Source organism: Saccopteryx bilineata, chromosome 5 (genome assembly GCF_036850765.1).
Source record: "Saccopteryx bilineata isolate mSacBil1 chromosome 5, mSacBil1_pri_phased_curated, whole genome shotgun sequence".
In the NCBI taxonomy this organism is placed as follows: Eukaryota; Metazoa; Chordata; class Mammalia; order Chiroptera; family Emballonuridae; genus Saccopteryx; species Saccopteryx bilineata.
Genome location: NC_089494.1, coordinates 47,842,227 through 47,863,782, shown reverse-complemented (window position 1 = coordinate 47,863,782; position 21,556 = coordinate 47,842,227). Strand labels below are relative to the sequence as shown.

The 21,556-nt window shown below is 42.6% G+C and overlaps 1 pseudogene; it reads left to right on the top strand.

Moving 5' to 3' along the window:
* The first annotated feature begins 1,291 nt into the window (after window positions 1-1,291).
* Window positions 1,292-3,273, top strand: LOC136338477 (ras GTPase-activating protein-binding protein 1-like; annotated as a pseudogene).
* The last annotated feature ends 18,283 nt before the right edge of the window (window positions 3,274-21,556 follow it).

The following is a 21,556-nucleotide window of genomic DNA, read 5'->3' as shown; positions in this document are numbered from 1 at the left end:
AACAACCAAGATGTAATTGTTTACATAATAACATTTCTATATGTTAAAAATGCATATAAAAGTAAATACTTTGCAAGAATTTATACAAAAAAACCCAAACAAAAATAACATGTTAAACATATAAGAATGAGAATTTCTGTTTGGTGAGTAATAAGAGAAAATGAGGATAAAAGTGATTCATTAACAACATCAGGAGGGGCCTTGTGGGAACTTGCAGGATGATGATGATGTGTCTGACACTGAGAACTATGCCTCACACAGCCCTCATCTGCACCCGGGTTTTCTTACTAAGTATGTAGGTAAGTGATAGTACCAGTGACATATATTAAAGAAATGGCACAATATATTGCTTATGGGAGTATAGGTTTATACAAACATTCCAGAATTAGTTTGACAATATGAATTTCAACTATTAAGGATAATGGAAGTGGAATTCAGATTTTCAGTGGAGGAACAGGAAGTAACAATAGTGGAACAGTTGGACTGGAATTGGAGGTAAACATATGAACTTGTAGCTTTCAAGATGAAAGATGAAAGATGATAGATGATAGATAGATAGATTGATTGATAGATAGATCTAAATATGTGCATGTATTCCTTTGCTTTGGCTATTGAAAGGACCTAAATAAAGCAAAAGCCAAACAGCAATAACATTGCACTTGGAGCTCAGCTTCCAAATACCATCCTTCAGTAAAAGGAACTGTCTTCTTTGGAGAAATGGCTGATTCCAGGAATATTACTAGATGAGATTTGAATACTCTTTTGTGCCCCAAAGTGAGGAAGTGCTCCTGCATGATGGAATGGCAAAGGGACACAAAAGTTAACTTGAAAGGCCTCCTTCTGGCTAAATCTGAGACAGTTTGAGTGTCAAAATAAATCATGGTAGTAACAGATAAATAAAATAGCATTTGAATAAAATAGCAAACCATGTGGCTAAACTAATCATTTGAATAAAATAGCTAACCATGCATCTATACCAACATTGATAAATAAATAAATACAATGAAAGTTTGATGAAGAAGGAAATATTGATATTTACATAGTTTCAAAGTACCTCCCCAGAAAATACCTACCAATTACAAAAGAAAGAAGATTAACATTACAGAGGAGAAGCCTGTAAGATACTATCACTTTAATCCTGGAAAGATCATTATAACATATTACATCAAAACTGGGTAGAATTTTTTTTTAAAGAATATAGTATCAGCAGATGCAGTTACATAAGAGGATTTTTTCCTTTCTCTGAGTTGTAGAACAAAGCTTGTTCCTCTCCTGCTCAGCAGCACAGGTTGAATCTACCAAAGCAATGGTTATGGAGAAGCCTAGTACCCTGCTGATCAGGTGGAAATTCGTGAGACAGTATTACACACTGCTAAACCAGGCCCTAGACATGCTGCACAGATTTTATGGAAAGAACTCTTCTTATGTCAATGGCGGGATTAGATACAAATGGAAAGCCAGCAGACGTGGTCTATGAACAGAAAGACATCCATAGGAAAGTGATGTCACAAAATGTCACTGATTGCCACACTAAGATTTGCCATGTTGATGCTCATCCCATTCTAAATGATGGTGTAGTGGTTGGTCCAGGAGACAGGGTTACTCTCTAATAACAGTGAGGCTCTGAGGAGATTCATGCAGACATTTGTTCTTGCTCCTGAGGGCTCTGTTGCAAATAAGTTCTGTGTTCACAATGATTATCTTCAGATATCAAGATGAGGTCTTTGGTGGCTTTCTCACTGAGCCTCAGGAGGAATCCAAGGAAGAAGTAGAGGATCCTGAAAAATGACAGCAGACACCTGAGGTGGTGCCTGATGATTCTAGAACTTTCTATGATCAGACTGTCAGCAGTGACTTGGAAGAACATTTAGAAGAACCTGTTGCTGAAACAAAGCCTGCTCCTGAACCCAACCAGAGCAAGAACCTGTATCTGAAATCCAAGAGGAAAAGCGTGAGCCAGTATGAAAAGAAATCACTCCTGAGGATCCTCAGAAGAGTTCTTCTCCAGCACCTGCAGACATAGCTCAGACAGTGCAGGAAGACTTGAGGACATTTTCCTGGGCATTGGTGACCAGTAATAACCTTCCACCCCATAGGGCTGTTCCAGTTACTGCGATACCATATCATGTTGTTAAAGTACCAGCTTCACAGCATGCCCAGGAGTCTAAGCCTGAATCTTGAATTCCACTGCAGAAGACATAGAGGGATCAAAGAATTCAAGAACAATGAATAAATATTTTTTCCCAGAGGGGACCAAAACCAATTTGTGGGGTTGGTGAGCAAGGTGATGTTGAACCCTGAACAACTGTGAGATGCTGTATGGCCGGGGGCCACCATCGTGGCCATTCATTGGTAGGTTCTCATTGAATTTGGGCAGATGATAAAGAAATGGTGGAGTTGGAGGATGATGGGCCATTCTGTTTATTGGTGTCTCACCAAGACACGCAAGCCACAAGAAAAGTCAAGGGAAAAGCAGACAACCTGCTTTTCCCATAGAGGGCAAGAGATCAGGAAGGCCTCTGCAATGCTGATAGCAGGAACCAAGAGAGAGCAAGAGTCCCTGGTCTGCTACATTTTATAGTGTAGAAAATTAAAGCCTTTAAGCCAATATACAAATAAGGAAGCCTCTGATACAAAGTCATTTATCTGAGGCATAAATGGGATTCCTCATAAGCGTGCATCACCCCCTATCATGCAACAGTCAAGGGTGTGGAGGAAAGCTTAGTTCTGAGAAGACCTTAGTATTAGAAGGGAGGGAAAGGCTTAGTCTTAAAACTAAGCCTTAGGCTATAATGACTTTGCCAGTTTACAGCCTGTCTCCCACACCCAAAGTGGGCAAACATATACATCATATTTAGAAACTTATTTGACCAACAGATGGCCTGATAGTCATCAACTCTTTATTGACAATCTGCCTCATGAGGTGGACATATCAGAGCTAAAAGATTTCTTTCAAAATTATGGAAATATGGTAGAGTTGTGCATTAAGAGTGGTGGGAAATTATCTAGTTTTGGTTTTGTTGTGTTTGATGTTTCTGAGCTTGTTCAAAAGATCCTAAGCAACAGACCCATCATGTTCTGAGGTGATTTTCATCTGAATGTGGAAGAGAAGAAGACTTGAGCTGTTCGGGAAGGGGACCAGTGAGACAATCCCTGTAGGGAGCCAGAGGCCCTTGGGGTGGGCTGCATGGTAGAATGAGAGGCCCTTCCCATGGAGGCATGGTGCAGAAGCCAGTGTTTGGAGTGGGAAGGAGAATTGCTCTAAGGCAGTGAATTGCTCTTCACTGATCTCCACACAACAGTACTGTCAGTCAGATAAGTTTGTAAATATGATGTATATGTTTGCTTATTTATAGTTTGCATTGGGTGTGGGAGACAGGCTGTAAGCTGCAAGGTCATTATAGCCTAAGGCAGGGGTCGGGAACCTATGGCTTGCGAGCCAGATATGGCTCTTTTGATGGCTGCATCTGGCTTGCAGACAAATCTTTAATAAAAAAAATAATGTTAAAAATATAAAACATTCTCATGTATTATAATCCATTCATTTCCTACCACTCACGTTCATGGTTGTGGGTGGCTAGAGCCAATCACAGCTATCCTCCAGGACAACACCAAATTTTTATTGGATAATGCGTAAGGTATTACAATTTAAAATATGTGGTGTTTATGGCTCTTTTAGCCAAAAAGGTTCCTGACCCCTAGCCTAAGGCTTAGTTTTAAGGCTAAACCTTTCCCTCCCTTCTGATACTAAGATCTTCTCAAAACTAAGCTTTTCCCCACACCCTTGACTATTACATGATGTGGGATGGTACACTCTTATGAGGAATCCCATTTATGCCTCAGATAAGTGGCTTTGTATCAAAGACTTCCTTTTTGTATATTGGCTTAAAGGCTTTAATTTCTAAGCTATAAAATAAGGCAGACTGGAGGCTCTTGTGCTCAGATCCTGCCATCAGTATTGCACAGTATTGTGGGTGGTGACCCTGGCGGGGGTCGAACGACCAAAACACAGGGGTCGCCTAAAGCCATGGGAAATACATATTTTATTTTAAAATATATTGTATAATAAATATGTATTTTCCGATGGCTTTAGGCGACCCCTGTGTTTTGGTCATTCCACCCCCGCCGGGGTCATGACCCACAGGTTGAGAACCGCTGGTATTGCAGAAGAGAGGCAACCAAGATGGCAGAGTGTTGAAGGAGAAGCCAGTTTGTGCAGAGAGAAGGAGATGGGGAACAGAGGTGAATAAGGCTGGTGGGGCCTTTGAATCTAGGAATACTTGGATGAGTCAGTGGCTTTGGGATCCCTGAATGGATAGGGAAGTGTTTTTCCACTGTGTGTATTTCTCACCCGCCGGGTGCAAGCTAGGATTAAAAGTAAAGTCCCACCAGTTCTTGGCTCCGTTGTTTCATTACTGTCTGTCCGAATCAAATGCGAACCTGCTCGGGCCAGATGGCTGTGATGGTGGCCTCGGCCTTACAAGTACAAACCCCACTCCTGCAGAATGGTAAATCTCTTCAACCACCCTTTGGTATTTTGCAGTGTGACCCTGCTCTTCTAAAAACTGCTTACATTTGGCCTGACCTTTGGTGGCGCAGTGGATAAAGCGTCGACCTGGAAATGCTGAGGTTGCCGTTCGAAACCCTGGGCTTGCCTGGTCAAGGCACATATGGGAGTTGATGCTCCCAGCTCCTCCCCACCTTCTCTCTCTGTCTCTCTCTCTCTCCTCTCTCCCTCTTTGTCTCTCTCTCTCTCTCTCCCTTCTCTCTCCTCTCTAAAATGAATAAATAAAATTAAAAAAAAAATGCTTACATTTATACAATCTTATTTTTTGTGTTCCCTTCCTTCCCTTTCCATCTTCTCACCTTTTTGTTCTTAACTTCCAATTTTGTGGAATGGTATTTCAGGAAAAATGGACTTTTAAAAGAAAAAAAGACTGACTAGTTTTGCTTTACTTTGCATATACACACTAAAAAAAATTTTAACAGCCATTTCCCCAAAGGAGTATGTCTTGCTTATTACTGACATTTGGTATACGTTATTCATTGGGATATTTCTTACTTATTTTCTACATGTGTCAAAAGCCTTTGAGAAATACAAGATTTGATAAACATTTTTGAAAGGCAGAAACCATGGGCCGAACCAGAAACATGAGGCTAGTGTATTCCAAAAGGAATATTTTCTTTTCTTTTTTTTTGCAGGGACAGAGAGAGAGAGTCAGAGAGAGGGATAGACAGGAACAGAGAGAGATGAGAAGCATCAATCACCAGTTTTTCATTGCGACACCTTAGTTGTTCATTGATTGCTCTCTCATATGTGCCTTGACCGCGGGCCTTCAGCAGACCGAGTGTTGGTCAAATAAGTTTGTAAATATGATATATATGTTTGCTCGCTTGTGACTTATATTGGGTGTGGGGGACAGGCTATAAGCAGGCCAGGTCATTGTAGCCTAAGGTTTGGTTTTGGGACTAAGCTTTTCCCCACACCCTTGACTGATCTGGGTGGTGCACTCTCATGAGGAATCCAATTATGCCTTGGATAAGTGACTTTGTATCAGAGACTTCCTTGTTTGTATATTGGATTAAGGGATTTTGGTTTTCTACACTATAAAGTGGGACAGACCAGGAGCTTGGACACACAGTTCCTGCTATCACAATTGCAGGGGCTTCCCTGATCCCTTGCCCTTCATGGGAAGAGCTGGTTTTCTGCTTTTCCCTTGTCTTCTTTTGTGGTTTGCCTGTCTTGGTGAGACACCAATAAATAGGATGGCCCCCCATCCTCTGACTCTGCCATTTCTTTATCGTCTGCCCGAATCCAATGGGAACCTGCATGTGAATGGCCATGATGGCGGCTCCTGGCCTTACAACTGGCGTAGTTTCCGGCAGGATTCAGAGATTGGTATGGAGCCACCACCCTTGATGGGTGGGATAGAGTACTGGTTGCTGCTCTGGCTCCCCATGGCTGTCCTTTTAGGGGCCATGGGCTACATGTTTTTTACTCAAGAGGAAACTGCCCGAGGTCAAAAGCTTCAGTATGAATTGCAAATAGAATGGCAGAAAAGGCTGGAAATGGAGCGAGCACTGGAGAAGGAATTACGGGTTCACGAGTTGCAGTTTACCCTGGAAGCTGAACGTTTTCACCGGCAGTTGTTGGAGAAACAACTGCGGATTCAAGAGCTCGAGTCTCAGCTTCCGGCCAAAAGCCAGCAGCCACAGGAGCCTAAATGGTCACCAAAGGAGCAGCAGCATCCGTGCTGGTGGATTTGAGTCAGCAGGAGCAGGCGCTTGCGACTCCTCTTCTGAGGATGAGAAGGCTCAGGCTGAAGCTGCCATACGCACACTGAGAGCCCGACCAGTTGTTGCCAAGAAGGTAAAAACCCAGCAACAAAGAGTCCCTCAGGGGCAGCCACAGCCTCCTGCCCAGGTAATGGAACACTCTGTGGTCCGGCCCTATACCCAGGCAGAGCTGATGGAGTTGGGGGCACAATTTAGGCAGAAACCTACTGAATCCCTGGTAGCCTGGTTACTACGATTGTGGGATATAGGGGTGGATGGCATCATGCTCTCCGGAACAGAGATGGAGAAATTGGCCGCCATTACCACACACTCTTCCTTGAGGCAGCGTCTTCAGAACTGCCATGGCAACCCAGGAGACCATACCCTATTAGAATGGGTGATGGCTGCCATTCGTATGGTCTGGCAGAATGCTGGAGAACTGCCGGGGGCAATGAGTCGGTGGCAGTGCTACAGTGAGTTAGTAAAGGTCCTTCGAGAACTAGATATGAAGAATACTGTTTTCAACCCTGGGTCTCGTGGGCCAGACGAGGAAGTGTTTACGGCCAAAATGAGGGAATTTGTCCTTGCTAGCGCCCCGTCAGCCCTTTTTGGGTCACTTGTGGCTATCTTGGGCCCCTATGTGGGGCAGCCCATCAATGCAGTTACACAAATGGTAGCAGATTTGGGAGAGCTGGAGGCCGCTCGGGATCATAAAGCAGTGAGGGCTGCTGCCTATGTTCCCCCCCCCCCCCAACTAACAAGGGAAACGGGCCTGTAAAGGTTACCCAAACGCAGATGTGGGTAGACTTGATTGCGGCTGGAGCAGATAAGGGGAAATTGGATGGCCAGTCTAATAAAATTCTTTTGGAGCTTTGGCGGCAGCTTAAACCAGAACAGAAGTTCCAGCCACTGAGACGAAAGGCCCCAGCAGCTACCAATAAAACGTTTGGTGCGCGCACAGCTCGATTACAAGATTATATGATAGAGACGGCTGAGGGAGAGGGGAACTCCCAAGACCCATTGTACCAGTTTGAATAGGAAAAAGGCCAAGGGACCCATCTAATGGGGATGGGCGGGGACCGGAGGCCACATGTGGAACTGGCTATCCACTGGTCCCCTTCCAATGTACAACAGGTGTTGGCCTTGGTGGATACAGGTGCAGAATGTTCCCTTCTCTATGGAAACCCAGAGCGGTTTGCTGGGACCCCAGTGGCCATTGACGGTTATGGGGGCCAAACTGTTCAAGTGAAGCCAATAACTATTCCATTGGGGATAGGGAGACTGCCTCCTAAGCCATATAAGGTGTATGTATCTCCTATTCCTGAATATATTTTGGGGGTAGATGTCTTGCAAGGACTGTGGTTGGAAACTACAGCTGGGGAGTTCTGGCTGCGGATCAGGGTTGTGAAGGCAGTATTGCGGGGACATGCATCACATTCCCCTTTGCAATTACCCGTCCCTCAGCGTGTGACTAACACCAAGCAGTACCGCCTGCCAGGTGGTTATGAAGAAGTCACAGGGACAATCCTTGAACTAGAAAACGTGGGGATCATCCGGCCAGCACACAGTCCTTACAACTCCCCAGTATGACCTGTGCGCAAAGCAGATGGAACCTGGAGAATGACAGTAGATTACAGGGAATTTAATAAAGTTGTTCCCCCTTTGCACGCTGCTGTTCCCTCAATAGCTAACATGATGGATCGGCTAAGCCATGAGTTGGGGACATACCACTTTGTGGCAGACTTGGCCAATGCTTTTTTCTCTATTGATATAGCCGCAGAGAGTCAAGACCAATTTGCCTTCAGTTGGGAAGGGAGACAATGGACCTTTACAGTGTTACCCCAGGGCTATTTGCATAGCCCCACCTTGTGCCATGGGCTGGTGGCTGCTGACATGGCTAAATGGAAACAGCCAGAGGTAGTCCGCATGTACCATTATATTGATGATATTATGCTAACTAGTGATTCTCTTTCAGAATTGGAGCAAGCAGTCCCTACCCTGCTATCCCATTTGAAAGCATGTGGCTGGGCAGTTAACGAGAACAAATTACAAGGACCTGGGTTATCTGTTAAATTCTTGGGAGTTGTCTGGTCGAGTAAGACAAAAGTTATCCCTGATGCAGTTATAGATAAGATTCAAGCATACCCCGTGCCCACTACGGTAAAACAGTTACAGGAATTCTTAGGTTTGTTGGGGTATTGGCGAGCATTTATACCGCACTTGGCTCAGTTACTACGCCCCTTGTACAACCTTATTCGAAAGGGGGTTCTCTGGGATTGAACTGAGCAGGCGCAAGGTTCATTTGCAGCTGCTAAGAGAGCTGTCAAGGTGGCACAGGCCTTGAATGTGTTTGATCCTGCCAGGCCCTGTGAGCTGGATGTTCATGAAACCTCGGAGGGGTTTGGATGGGGCTTGTGGCAGCGGACAGAGCGCCTATGGCAACCTATTGGATTTTGGTCCCAATTGTGGAAAGGTGCTGAAGTTCGTTACTCATTAGTAGAGAAGCAGCTGGCAGCTGTGTATGCTGCCCTCCTGGCAACTGAGAGTATTACAACCACAACACCAGTTACAGTCAAAACAACATACCCTATAGCTGGATGGGTGAGAGATTGGGCAACTAAACCATGTAGTGGTATGGCCCAAATGTCTACCCTGGCCAAGTGGGGTGCCTATCTGCAACAACGCTGTGCTCTTAGCACCAGCCCATTGAGGGCAGAACTGCAGGAAGTCTTGGGTCCAGTCACCTATGTGACCTTAGAGTCAGGTGCAACTGGGGCTCAGGAGGCAGAACCTGAGGTCAGTCCCTACCAGGAGGGGCGGGTGCCCATCCCCAAAGATGCCTGGTATACTGATGGTTCCAGCAGGGGCCAACCTGCCAAATGGACGGCTATCGCCTTCCATCCGGCCACTGAGACTATTTGGATGGACACGGGTACAGGCCAAAGCAGCTAATGGGCAGAATTAAGAGCTGTTTGGCCAGTTGCCCATAATGAACCTTCACCTCTGGTGATCTGTACTGACAGTTGGGCTGTCTATCGTGGACTGACCCTTTGGATTGCTACTTGGCACATTAACCAGTGGATGGTAATGCACCGTCCATTATGGGGTCTGGCCATGTGGCAGGACTTATGGGAAATAGGACACCAGAAGCAGGTGACAGTATATCATGTCACAGGGCATGCCCCTCTAGCCCATCCTGGGAATGATGAGGCAGATACATTGACAAGGGTGCGATGGTTGGAGACTGCACCTGCAGGTGATGTGGCACAGTGGCTCCACCGGCGCCTGCTCCATGCAGGACAGAAAACTATGTGGGCTACGGTTAAGGCTTGGAACTTGCCTGTGTCCTATGCAGAGGTACTTGCAGCCTGTGAGCAATGTGCAGTATGTTCCAAGGAACACCCTCGGAGACCACTGGTGTCACCTGGACAGATCCAGAGGGGTCATGTCCCACTGACACGATGGCAGATAGACATCATTGGACCCTTACCAAAGTCAGAAGGGTACCAGTATGCAGTCACGTGTGTAGATACTGCCACCGGGCTGCTTGCTGCTTACCCCGCTCGTAACCCTGACCAGAGGGCAGTCATACAGGCTCTGTACCGCCTGTGTGCTGCATACGGGCGACCGCTGGTCCTTGAAAGTGACAATGGTACCCACTTCACTGGTTCAACGGTGAGGCAATGGGCTCAAAAGCTGGGGGTGGACTGGAAGTACCATGTTCCCTACCACCCCCAGGCTGCTGGTATCATTGAGTGTTATAATGGACTCTTAAAGCAGGGACTGCGACAGGAGGGGGGCACCGGCTCTCTTACTGGATGGACACACCGCTTATGGACAGTACTCCGGATTTTGAATGAGCGACCTCGACGGGGAAGCCCAGCTCCAGTAGAAGCCCTCCTGCATCAGACAGCTGCCCCTATTCAGTTGCAGATACACACCAAGGACATTTTACTCAAGCCAGGTTTCGGACAGCAGGGCAACGTGCTTTTGCCTGCTCCAACAGCCCTTCTTAAAGGACAACGGCTTCAATGGACTTGGCCCTGGACTGTACAGGCCCCCCATCTGAGATGGGTGGCCTTGTTGGCACCATGGGGAAAGGGGTTAGAGGTGGATCTCCAGTTAACTCCTTGGGCAACCAGCACCTGGCCACCTAAGGTAGAAGTGTATTATCCCTTGAGTGCTCAAGGGGACAGCATTTTGAAGGGCACCTTTGTAATTTCTTTATGGCCGATAATGAGTTCCCCTATTTTACTACACATAGAACCAGCAGATGCTGGTGTATTGGCCAATAAGGTTTGGTATGCCCGCTCAGGGCGGCCTCTGGTGCCAGCTACGGTGCTGTCTGCAGACAAAACTCTGGCCTGTATTCTGCCAGAGGGAAAAGATTTGCCTCTCTTGGTGCCACTGACAGCTCTCTCATTTCGCCCATAGTTTTTGATCTGTTAATCCTATTGCTGTAGTTGGTACTATTTCTGTTTATGCAATGTATCCTACTCCTTGCACAGTGACCATCATGGAAGATGCCTGTGGTTTAGATTGTAAAGCGAGCAAAAGGGGTGGAATGTTGGTCAAATAAGTTTGTAAATATGATATATATGTTTGCTCGCTTGTGACTTATATTGGGTGTGGGGGACAGGCTATAAGCAGGCCAGGTCGTTGTAGCCTAAGGTTTGGTTTTGGGACTAAGCTTTTCCCCACACCCTTGACTGATCTGGGTGGTGCACTCTCATGAGGAATCCAATTATGCCTTGGATAAGTGACTTTGTATCAGAGACTTCCTTGTTTGTATATTGGATTAAGGGATTTTGGTTTTCTACACTATAAAGTGGGACAGACCAGGAGCTTGGACACACAGTTCCTGCTATCACAATTGCAGGGGCTTCCCTGATCCCTTGCCCTTCATGGGAAGAGCTGGTTTTCTGCTTTTCCCTTGTCTTCTTTTGTGGTTTGCCTGTCTTGGTGAGACACCAATAAATAGGATGGCCCCCATCCTCTGACTCCGCCATTTCTTTATCATCTGCCCGAATCCAATGGGAACCTGCATGTGAATGGCCACGATGGCGGCTCCTGGCCTTACACCGAGTAACCCCTTACTCGAGTCAGTGACCTTGGGTCCAAGCTGGTGAGTTTTTTGCTCAAGCCAGTTGAGCCTGCGCTCAAGCTGGCAACCTTAGGGTCTTGAACCCGGGTCCTCCGCAACCCAGTCCAATGCTCTATCCACTGGGCCACACCTGGTCAGGCAGGAATATTTATTTTTAAAACACCTGAGTGCAGGTTGGCTGAGACCAGCAAAGGGTGTCAGCCAGGAGGGAGGGATGGGGCAAGGGTTATATTGGATTTGTCAAAAGCCTCAGGTGAAGGCAGCTAAAAGATAACTTCTGATTGTGGTTGGGAGTGGCACCACAGTTCCTCAAAATTGTCTGCACTCTAATCCAATTGTCCTTTATCAGCATCCAGCTACAAGGGAGGCCTGTGGATTACTGAGTAGGCAAGTCCTTCTTCCTCCTTCAGGCCTGCATTGTTCTTAAGAGAGATGGTGGCTGAGTAGCCATTTTATCTATCAATTCTGAAGGCAGGAAAAGGCCAAACTGTTTCTTTTGAGAGTTATGACTCTGTTGGGCAGATAAAATGTATTATGCTCACTTTGTTAAAGAGGCTGTTGCCCAGGTGATATTAATGTGTGTTGAGAATTGTAGCATGAGGCTTGGTTTTGGGATTAAGCCTTTCCCAACCTTTTTGATGAGGGGTGGTACAATCCAATCATGCCTCAGAGAAGTGACTTTGTATTAGAGACTTTCCTATTTTGTATATTGGATTAGAGGTTGTAAAGCTACACTATAAAATAGGGGTAGAACGGGAACTTGGCTCTTGGTTCCTGAGATTAGCAAGAGAGAGCAGAGGAGAACAGAGAAAGGCCACGTGGAGAAGGCCAGGAAAAGCAGCCAAGATGGCAGAGTACTGAGTGAGATGCCAGTTTGTACAGAGTTTGTATCTGGGATAAGGAAGGAAATGGGGAACTGAGGAGAATAAGGCTGTTGAGCTAGAAACCTTTGATTCTAGGAAACTCGGATAAATCAGTAGCTTTGTGAGCACTGAATGTGACTGGGTTTTGGAGCCCAGTGTGTATTTTTACTTGCCCGCCGGGTGCAAGCTAGATTATAGACTATGGCCCACCAGTTTTTGGCTCCATGGTTTCTTTACCGACTGTCCGAATCCAATGCGAACCTGCATGGGCTGGGCTCCTCTGATAGTGGCCCTGGCCTTGGCTCCTGGCTTTACAGACTCCTTCTGGTGTGGAGAAACTGCCATTGGAAAAAATGACTATTTTAATACTTGCTGGTATGTTTTAAAACTGAATAAAATGTGTTAGTGTGTGTGTGCATGTGGGGAGTATATAGTATCATACTTTTGTGTTTTACCAGCCAAAGCTTCATAAACTGAATCTAAGACAACAAAGGATATTTTGAAATATAACTAGAGAGCAATTCTCAAAAACATTAAACATCATGAAAGTCAGAGACATAACTACATATAACATGTAATCTCAAGATCCTCTTTCTATAAATGAAAGGAATCACTCATTTAACCTTTAACCCTCTATGACTTGGATTGGGGAACTTTTGTTATAAAAGCCCTGAGTGTGAATATTGTCTTGGATGGTGTTGGGATTATGCTCACTTTGTTAAAGATGGCGTTGCCCACGTGGAAGCCTGTCACCCGGGTGATATTAATGTGTGTTGGGGATGGGCTGTGGGCAGGCAGGATCCTTGTAGCCTGGGGCTTGGTTTTAGGACTAAGCCTTTCCCACCCTTTTTGATGTGGGGTGGTACAATCCCATTATGCCTCAGATAAGTGACTATGTTAGAGACTTCCCTATTTTGTATATTGGATGAAAGATTTTGATTTCTACACTATAAAGTGGGGGCAGAACCGGAGCTTGCTCTCTTGGTTCCTGAGATTAACATTAGAGGAGAGAGCAGAGAGGAAAGCAGAAGGAGGCCATGTGGAGGAGGCCAGGAGAAGCATCCAAGATGGCGGAGTGTTGAGTGAGAAGCCAGTTTGTGCAGAGTTTGTGCAGGGAGAAGGAAGGAGATGGGAAACAGAGGAGAATAAGTCTGGTGAGCCAGAAACCTTTGATTCTAGGAAACTCGGATAAGTCAGTAGCTTTGTGAGCAGTGAATGAATGGGTTTTGGAGCCCAGTATGTGTTTTATTTGCTTGCCGGGTGCAAGCTAGGATTAAAGATGATGGCCCACCAGTTTTTGGCTCCATTGTTTCTTCACCCACTGTCCAAATCCAATGCGAACCTGCATGGGCCAGATGGCTGTGATGGGGGGCCGCGGCCACTGGCTTTATAGATGGAAACACCAGGCTGCCTGACCTGGCGTGGAGCAGTGGATAAAGTGTCGACCTGGAATACTAAAGTTGCTGGTTCAAAACCCTGGGCTATTCCGGTTAAGGCACATATTGAAGTTGATGCTTACTGCTCCTCCCCCCCTTCTCTCTCTCTCTCTCTCTCTCTCTCTCTCTCTCTTTCTCTCTCCTCTCTAAAATGACTAAATAAAATCTTAAAAAAGAAAAAAAGAAACACCAGGAAACTGTGTGAGTGAGTGACCTTTGTTCAGACACAAAGAAATACAAATGAGCAGGTTTTAAGAAATTAGCTTAGAGAGTTCTGGATTGCCCCTTCCTTTGTACTTTTTAATTAGCAAAAGACAGAGAATGTTCTGACCCAAATTACATGTCAGCAAGAAGTCCATTAGTCATTCTTTCCCCTTGTCACCTGGTGTCCATGCACTGTATTCTTGTTACCTCTGTTTTGCTTCTGATCAATAAAAGCTGAAGGAGGAGAAGATTCAGGAGACTTGTCTCCCTTTGCAACCCCTCCCTCTTCCTGTTGACATCAGTTTGTGTCTTGGCCGGTTTTTTTCCATGTGACACTGGTAGTTCCCAGAGGGCCGGAGGACTAGATATAAAGATCATAATAACGACAATTGGAGAAACTTTAATGAGACCTGAGAAATAGATGGCAGAAATATATCAATGTTAATTTTCTGATTTTTGATGGTTTACCTTCTTTATGGTGGTGAAGTCTGTGTTTGAAAGAAGTATGCAAAAATATTTAGAGAAGATGGGGTATTATGTTAATAAGTTACACTCAAATAGTTCAGGAAAAATATGTAATTTTTTGTACTTTATTTGCAATTTCTATAACTTGAGTTTTTGTTTTTTCCAAAATAACGATTAAAATACTCTGTAATCTTGAGAATCTACTTCTAGGTACTTATTCTAAGGAAATAATAGTCAAAGGATAGGTATATATGATATATGTACAGATGCTGTACGAAAAACATATACAGATGGTCAGTTTATTTCTAAAAGCAAAAAAGTAGTTAATAAACTGGTAGAGGAAAAGCAAATGATATACTGATATAGTTTTATAAAATAGAAAGTATGTATAGTATATTTCCTTGTGGAAAAAGAGAAAGAAAAATGTAAATTGCTGTAGGTACTGGGCAGTGCCTTTTCTCTACTCCTGATTTCCATGCTAAACTATTTTTTCTGGGTCTTTACTCATTTGCCTTTGCAGAGGCAAATGAGTAAATATGAGTTTAGGGATGGAAAAGCAGATGGTCTCTTCTCCTGTGTGCCCTGACCTGGAACAAACTCAGAACTTCCAAATGTCAGGCTGACGCTCTACCACTGAACCAATCTATGAGTTGCGACTTATTTGATAACAATTAGGAATAAACCTTGGAAGAATTACTGGGTATGCACCCTCTTCTTTCTCCTCCCCCTCGTCCTCTTTGTTACTCACCCCCCCTTCTCCTGTCCCCTCCTTTTCTTTCTAAATAATGGATCTCAGGAAACAAACTTTAACTCCATTTTCAAATACACTGTGGCCTGGGATGTGAGGACAGGAACCACATGACTGAGACTGCTATTTCAGTTGTTCATTTTTAGATCTATGTATAGCCAGTAGTCACCGCCGTCATGGCCATGCACATGCAGGTTCACATTATGTTTGGGTAGATGGTAAAGAAACAGTGGAGCCAAAAAATGGTGGGCCATTCCTTTATTAAATTCTTGCACTGGCTGATGAGCAAACACACCAGGCTCCCAAAGTCACTGACGCATTCTCCAGTTACACAACCGGGAGAACCTTCTCTGGTTCCTCCTAGAATCAAAGGTCCCACCAGTCTCAGCAGAACTTGCAAAAGCCCCTCAGCTCTGGTTCCCCATCTGCACCCCTTCTCTCTCTCTCTCTCTGCACATGGCTTCTTCCTCAGCACTCTGCATTCCCTCTGCTATCACTCTGCAAACATGGCTTCCCTCTGCCTCTTCTCCTTCTCTTTTCTCCTTTTTAAAATTTTTTGATCTGAAAACCTCTCCTCCAGCAAATATTAGCAAGACAATGGCCTTTCCTAAACAAGAAGGTAATTTGCAATTTCAGAGACAAATACCTGGCGTTGCCCAGCCCTCAATACAAATTATAAGCGAGCAAACATAAAAATCATATTTTCTAAACTTATTTGACCAACAATCTACTAATTCAAACCAGATCTCTGTAAATAAGATAGGTAATATATTAGCTACTTTTTTTTTAAATAAAGGGTTTTTAAATTTTTTTTTTATTTATTCATTTTAGAAAGGAGAGAGAGAGAAAGAAGGGGGGAGGAGCAGGAAGCATCAACTCCCATATGTGCCTTGACCAGGCAAGCCCAGGGTTTCAAACCAGCGACCTCAGCATTTCCAGGTCGACGCTTTATCCACTGCGCCACCACAGGTCAGGCTATTAGCTACTATTTTTAACTTCTGTTATATTTCTCAATTTATTCCAAACCCAGGCATAGGGAAGGAATGTTATTTATTAGACAGTCTCTCAGAGACTTCAACAATACTTGCAGGGTCAAGCAAACATTAGCAATGAGTACTCTGGGTGGTGGGAATGAAACTTATATTAATTTCCTTCTTCTAATTCTGCTTTAAGATTTTTTTTTTTTTTTTGCAATGAGTATGTTCTTAATCAAGAAGACCAAAGTAAAATTAGAGATAAAATGAAGGTAGAAAGTAAATGTAGCACTTACTAACTTTGGAATCCAATCCCCTTAGAAACCCTAATGGCCTAGTGCAGTGGTCCCCAACCTTTTTTGGGCCACAGACCGGTTTAATGTCAGAAAATATTTTCACGGACCAGCCTTTAGGGTGGGACGGAGAAATGTATCATGTGACCGAGACAAGCATCAAGAGTGAGTCTTAGACGGATGTAACAGAGGGAATCTGGTCATTTAAAAAAAATAAAACATCATTCAGACTTAAATATAAATAAAACAAAAATAATGTAAGTTATTTATTCTTTCTCTGCGGACCGGTACCAAATGGCCCACGGACCCGTACCAGTCTGCAGCCTAGGGGTTAGGGACCACTGGCCTAGTGGATGCTAGGCCATTGTTGCACATAACAAAAAAATAAACAAACAAAAATATGCCCCCTTTAATTCACACAATTGAAAATTTGAATTCCTTCTTAGTTTTTATAATATTTTTTAAAAAATCATCAAATATTTTAAATAATGAGTTTGCAATAATATAGATCTAAACAACCAGCATGTTTGTATGTTTTTGTGTGTTTTTGAAAAAATCAGCAATAAAATTGTTTCTCTTAACATAAATAACAATTGTTGTCTATTTTAGTCAAGGTTGTTTTAGTCAAGTAAGATAAATTTCTGTTTTGAGCCAGAAAATTAATATGAAAAATATTGGAAAGTGAATAAATGTTTTCAAATTCTTTCAGATAGATACCCTAAAAAGATGTTGCTGGGTCATATGGTAACTTTCTTCTTAAATTTATTTTATTTATTTATTTTTTTAAGTGAGAGACACAGAGGCAGAGACAGACTCCCACATGTGTTGTGATTAGGATCCACCTGGCAAGCCCCCTACCAGGCCATGCTCTGCTCATCTGGGTCGCTGCTTGTTGCTTGGCAACTGAGCTATTTTAGCATCTGAAGTGAGGCCATGGAGCCATCCAAAGCACCCAGGGGGGAGGGGTGGAAAAGATTATCTCTTCTTCTGTGTGCCTTGACTGAGATTTGAACCCGAAACTTCCACATGCCAGGCTGACACTCTACCACTGAGCCAATCTATTCTTAAATTTTTGAGGAATCTTCATACTGTTTTCCATAGTGGCTGTACTAGTTTACATTCCCATCAATAGTGAATTGGAGGTTTCTTTGTCTCCACAATCTCTTCAGCACTTGTTGTCTTGTTGATGATAGTTATTCTAACAGATGTGAAGTGGTATCTAATTATAGTTTCAATTTGCATTTTCTTAATAATTAGTGAAATTAAGCATCTTTTCATATATCTGCTGGACATTTCTATGTATTCTTGGGAGAAGTGTCTATTCAAGTTGTTTATTTTTTAATTAGATTGTTTGCTTTTTTTGTTGTTGAGTTGTATGAGATCTTTAGATATTTTGGATATTAACCGCTATTGAAGGTTTTATTTGGAAATATCTTCTCCCATTTGTTTAATTGCTTTTTGTTTTGTCAGTGGATTTCTTTTGCTGTGCAGAAGCTTTTCAATTTGATACAGTCCCATTCGTTTATTTTTTCCTTTACTTCCCTTGCCTTTGGGGTCAAATTCATAAAATCTTCTCTAAGACCAAGGTCCATAAGTTTAATATCTATGTTCTAATCTATGTAATTTATTTTTGCAGGTCTTATATTTAGGCCTTAATTTATTTTGAATTAATTTTTGTATATGAGGATAGACAGTAGTCTAGATACATTGTTTTTGTGTGTGTTTTTCTATACTGCCCTGGCTGGGAATCAAACCTGGGACTCCTGCATGCCAGGCTGATGCTCTACTACTGAGCCAACTGGCAGGGCCTAGATATATTGTTTTGCTTGTGGCTTTCCAATTTTCCCAGCACCTTTTATTGAAGAGGCTTTCTTTATTTCATTGTATGTTTTTGTATCCTTCGATAAATGATTAAAGAAGAAGTGGTACATATACACAATGAAATACTACTCAGCCATAAGAAAAGATAAAATATTGCCATTTGTGGCAATGTGGATGAACTTTGAGAATATCATGCTTAGTGAAGTAAGTCAGACAGAAAAGTTAAGAACCATATGATTTCACTCATATGTGGGATATAAAATTGAAAGCAACAAATGAACAAATAAGAAAAACAAACCAAAACATACACACAGACAACAGTATGGTGGTTACCAGAAGGAAAGGAGTTGGGAGGATAGTAAAGGGCAAAGGGGGTCAATTACATGGTGCCTCATTTAGATACGGGTGATGGACACACAATGCAATATGAAGATCATATATCATAGAAATGTACGCTTGAAACCTATATAATCTTACTAACCAATGTCACCCCAATTAATTTAATTTTAAAAAAAAGGAAATAAGTTGACATGAAAAAAAGTATTAGAAGGCTGCCAAGTCTTTTGAGTCCCTATGCACCTATGATGAATGAAGAATTTTTAAATAGAAATCTGAGCATTTGCTATGGGTAGAATAAGGCATATTTTAATGGTTGTTTCTGCCAGGGCCTCTGTGGCATGCTATAAATCTAATTTTAAATTTAGTTCTGACATCCTTGATATTTGTACCTTCTAAGTTATTTCATAGAGTAGTTCATATCAGAAATCAGTTCATAAAAATTACAGAATAGTAAGTTATACAAAAATGGATAATTGTTAGCACTTTATGCGATGATTTGGAAACATATAATTATAGGTACAGTATTTATGCATCCTCATTCATTCATCCATGAGGAATGCATTTTATAATTATAACTCTTTCTCTTTTTGGCAACTTCCGAATCTTATGGAAAGGGAGAAAATAACTTAAAGAGAAAGCTGTGGAATAACTTCAAGAAATTATTTTAGTGGCCATTCAGAGGGAGATTGGAGTAGTAGAGAACCCTTACTTAGAAAAAAGGTATAGGGATTTATCTTGGAGAACCAGGTAGTTGCATAAAAGTCCAAATGATCTTCAACATTAAGTAAGGTTGAGAAAGGGTTTAGAAGAACTTTCTTTTAAAGATATCAAAGACAAATGAATAAGAAATAAATATCCTGTGAGATTTTCCACTAATTCACTCTCTGTAGACTGATTTATTCTTATGCTCTGAACTTGTTCATTCTACTGAAGATTAATATAGTGTTTTTCAAAGTAAGATCAACAGATCCTAGTGGTTTGTTGATGTATCTTTGGGAGTTTAGAGTTCTCTATCATATTTATTTACTTATTTAATGGAGAAGAGTGAAATCTATCAGGATTTGTTTAATATTGTTTTTAAAAATCCACATATTTATAATTAGATAATTATTCCTAACTTCTGAATATTGGGCTACCATTTGATTTATTTTATAATCACATTGATACCAAGTGATCACTTAAATGGCATGATTTATTTTTGGTAGTTGTTTGTAAATTAATTCTTTAAAGGTGTTAACTAAAGAAGAGGGTCAGGCTGTAGTAAAGAACAAAAGACGTGCAAATTCAGATAGCAGCCTTAACTCTGCTGTGGAAAGAACAAAGGAAAGCAGGGCTATAAGGGTGAAAACCACACAATATCATTCTTCCAGGCAAATGAAGGATTGCTGGCTAGGTTAACAAGGATTAGTCAGTTCTAACATGCAAAAGAGGGAGGCAAAAACTACAAGGAAAGGAGTAAAGTCCATATATGTTCATTTAGCAGTTGTTCCAGGATACTTATGGCTGACCTTGAGCTGAGGTTAGCAACAGGCTTAGCAACCTGATAGCAGCTCTGAGAACGGAGTCACAAGATGTGCATAGACCTCACTTCCTTAACAGTCTCCAGACTCTCTTAGCAATACCTATTCCATTTCGTTTTCTCCATTATCAAAGGTTATGCAAAGAAAAAGCAGCTAGTCTTCTCCTCAGATTAATGATTTCTATGCAACTATATTACTCTGTGTTTGACTGTTGTGATCAAGGGGAAAACATAGATAAAAGAGGACTCTGCACAAGTAGGAAGAAGCCTGATTTCTGGTCCTACCTTGAACACCCCCTAATTATAAGATTTGGGAAAATCAATTAAGTTGGACTTCTGTCGACCTGTATTTAACATAAATTTGGCTAGAGCTGGGTGATTCCTAAACTTAGTTTTTATTTCAAACACTATGGTGCTGTTATCTTCTTTAATGGGAACAGCATAGGGGAGAAGAAAATTGATCCAGTTGACGAGGTCTTGGAGGTAATTTCCACTACCACTTTCTTCTAATTTACAAAGATAGTGGGATGTAGGAACCAAATATTTATTGAGTACCTTCTCTGGGCCTGACACTATTCCAGCTCCTATAAATGTGACAGTGACTCTGTGAGTTCCATTATATAATTCCTTCTGGCAGTTGTAATTGCATTGATTGTCCTAGGGCACGGAATGACAAAGTATCGAGTCTGGAAAGGAATCTGGCTTGTCTGATTCTAACCACTGTAACACATTCTATTTGCTAGCTTTGTAAAATGCTTTTATTCCCCTTTATCCATCTATTTTTACATTCAATTCAAAATCTAGTAAACTAAATTCTGAGCAGTGTCTCAAAAAACTTGGGTAAGTTCCTTTCACCCTCTAAGAATGGCTTTTATGAGGATACTGCTCCTTGCCCCTCTTCCCACAGAAATTTACCGGGGTCAAAATGTTTTGTTGCGTTTTGCTTCCAGCTTACAGAGAAGTCCAAAATTGTGAGGTAAATATCTGAATGGAGCAAATGAGCATGATCTGGTGGTTGGGGCAGTTTTCATTAAAAAAAAAAAAAGACATAACAAAGTGCAGAGATTTAGGCTGTGTTTAAAGAAATGAGAAAAAATAAATAAAGGAAAAAGGTCTGTAAAGGTGCCCTCGGAGCAGCAGTTAACAACTGTATTGATGCTTTCTTGATAAAGGCTGTAAAAAAAGGCATGTTCTCATTGTGTTTGTGTGCTTCTTTTGACACTTTTTTCTTATTAACAGCAGAGGTATTTTTTAAAATTGTGCATAGAAATAAGGAAAGGCGAATAGTACCGATCCAGGGCTTTAGGGAGGAGGTTCAGAGGAAACTCGGCGGGGGACCAGGAATGGGGGTGAGGGGAATTGTGTTTCTGCTTGGGTTCGAGCAAAAACAGGGTAAGTAAGGTAAGGTCTCGCCTTCTGCAGTCGGCTTTCTCTCACATTCCACTCCCCGCCCCTTCGGCCCGGCGTGCAAACGCCAGAGAGCCCAGAGGGCCCATAGGAAGCGACCATCAGAC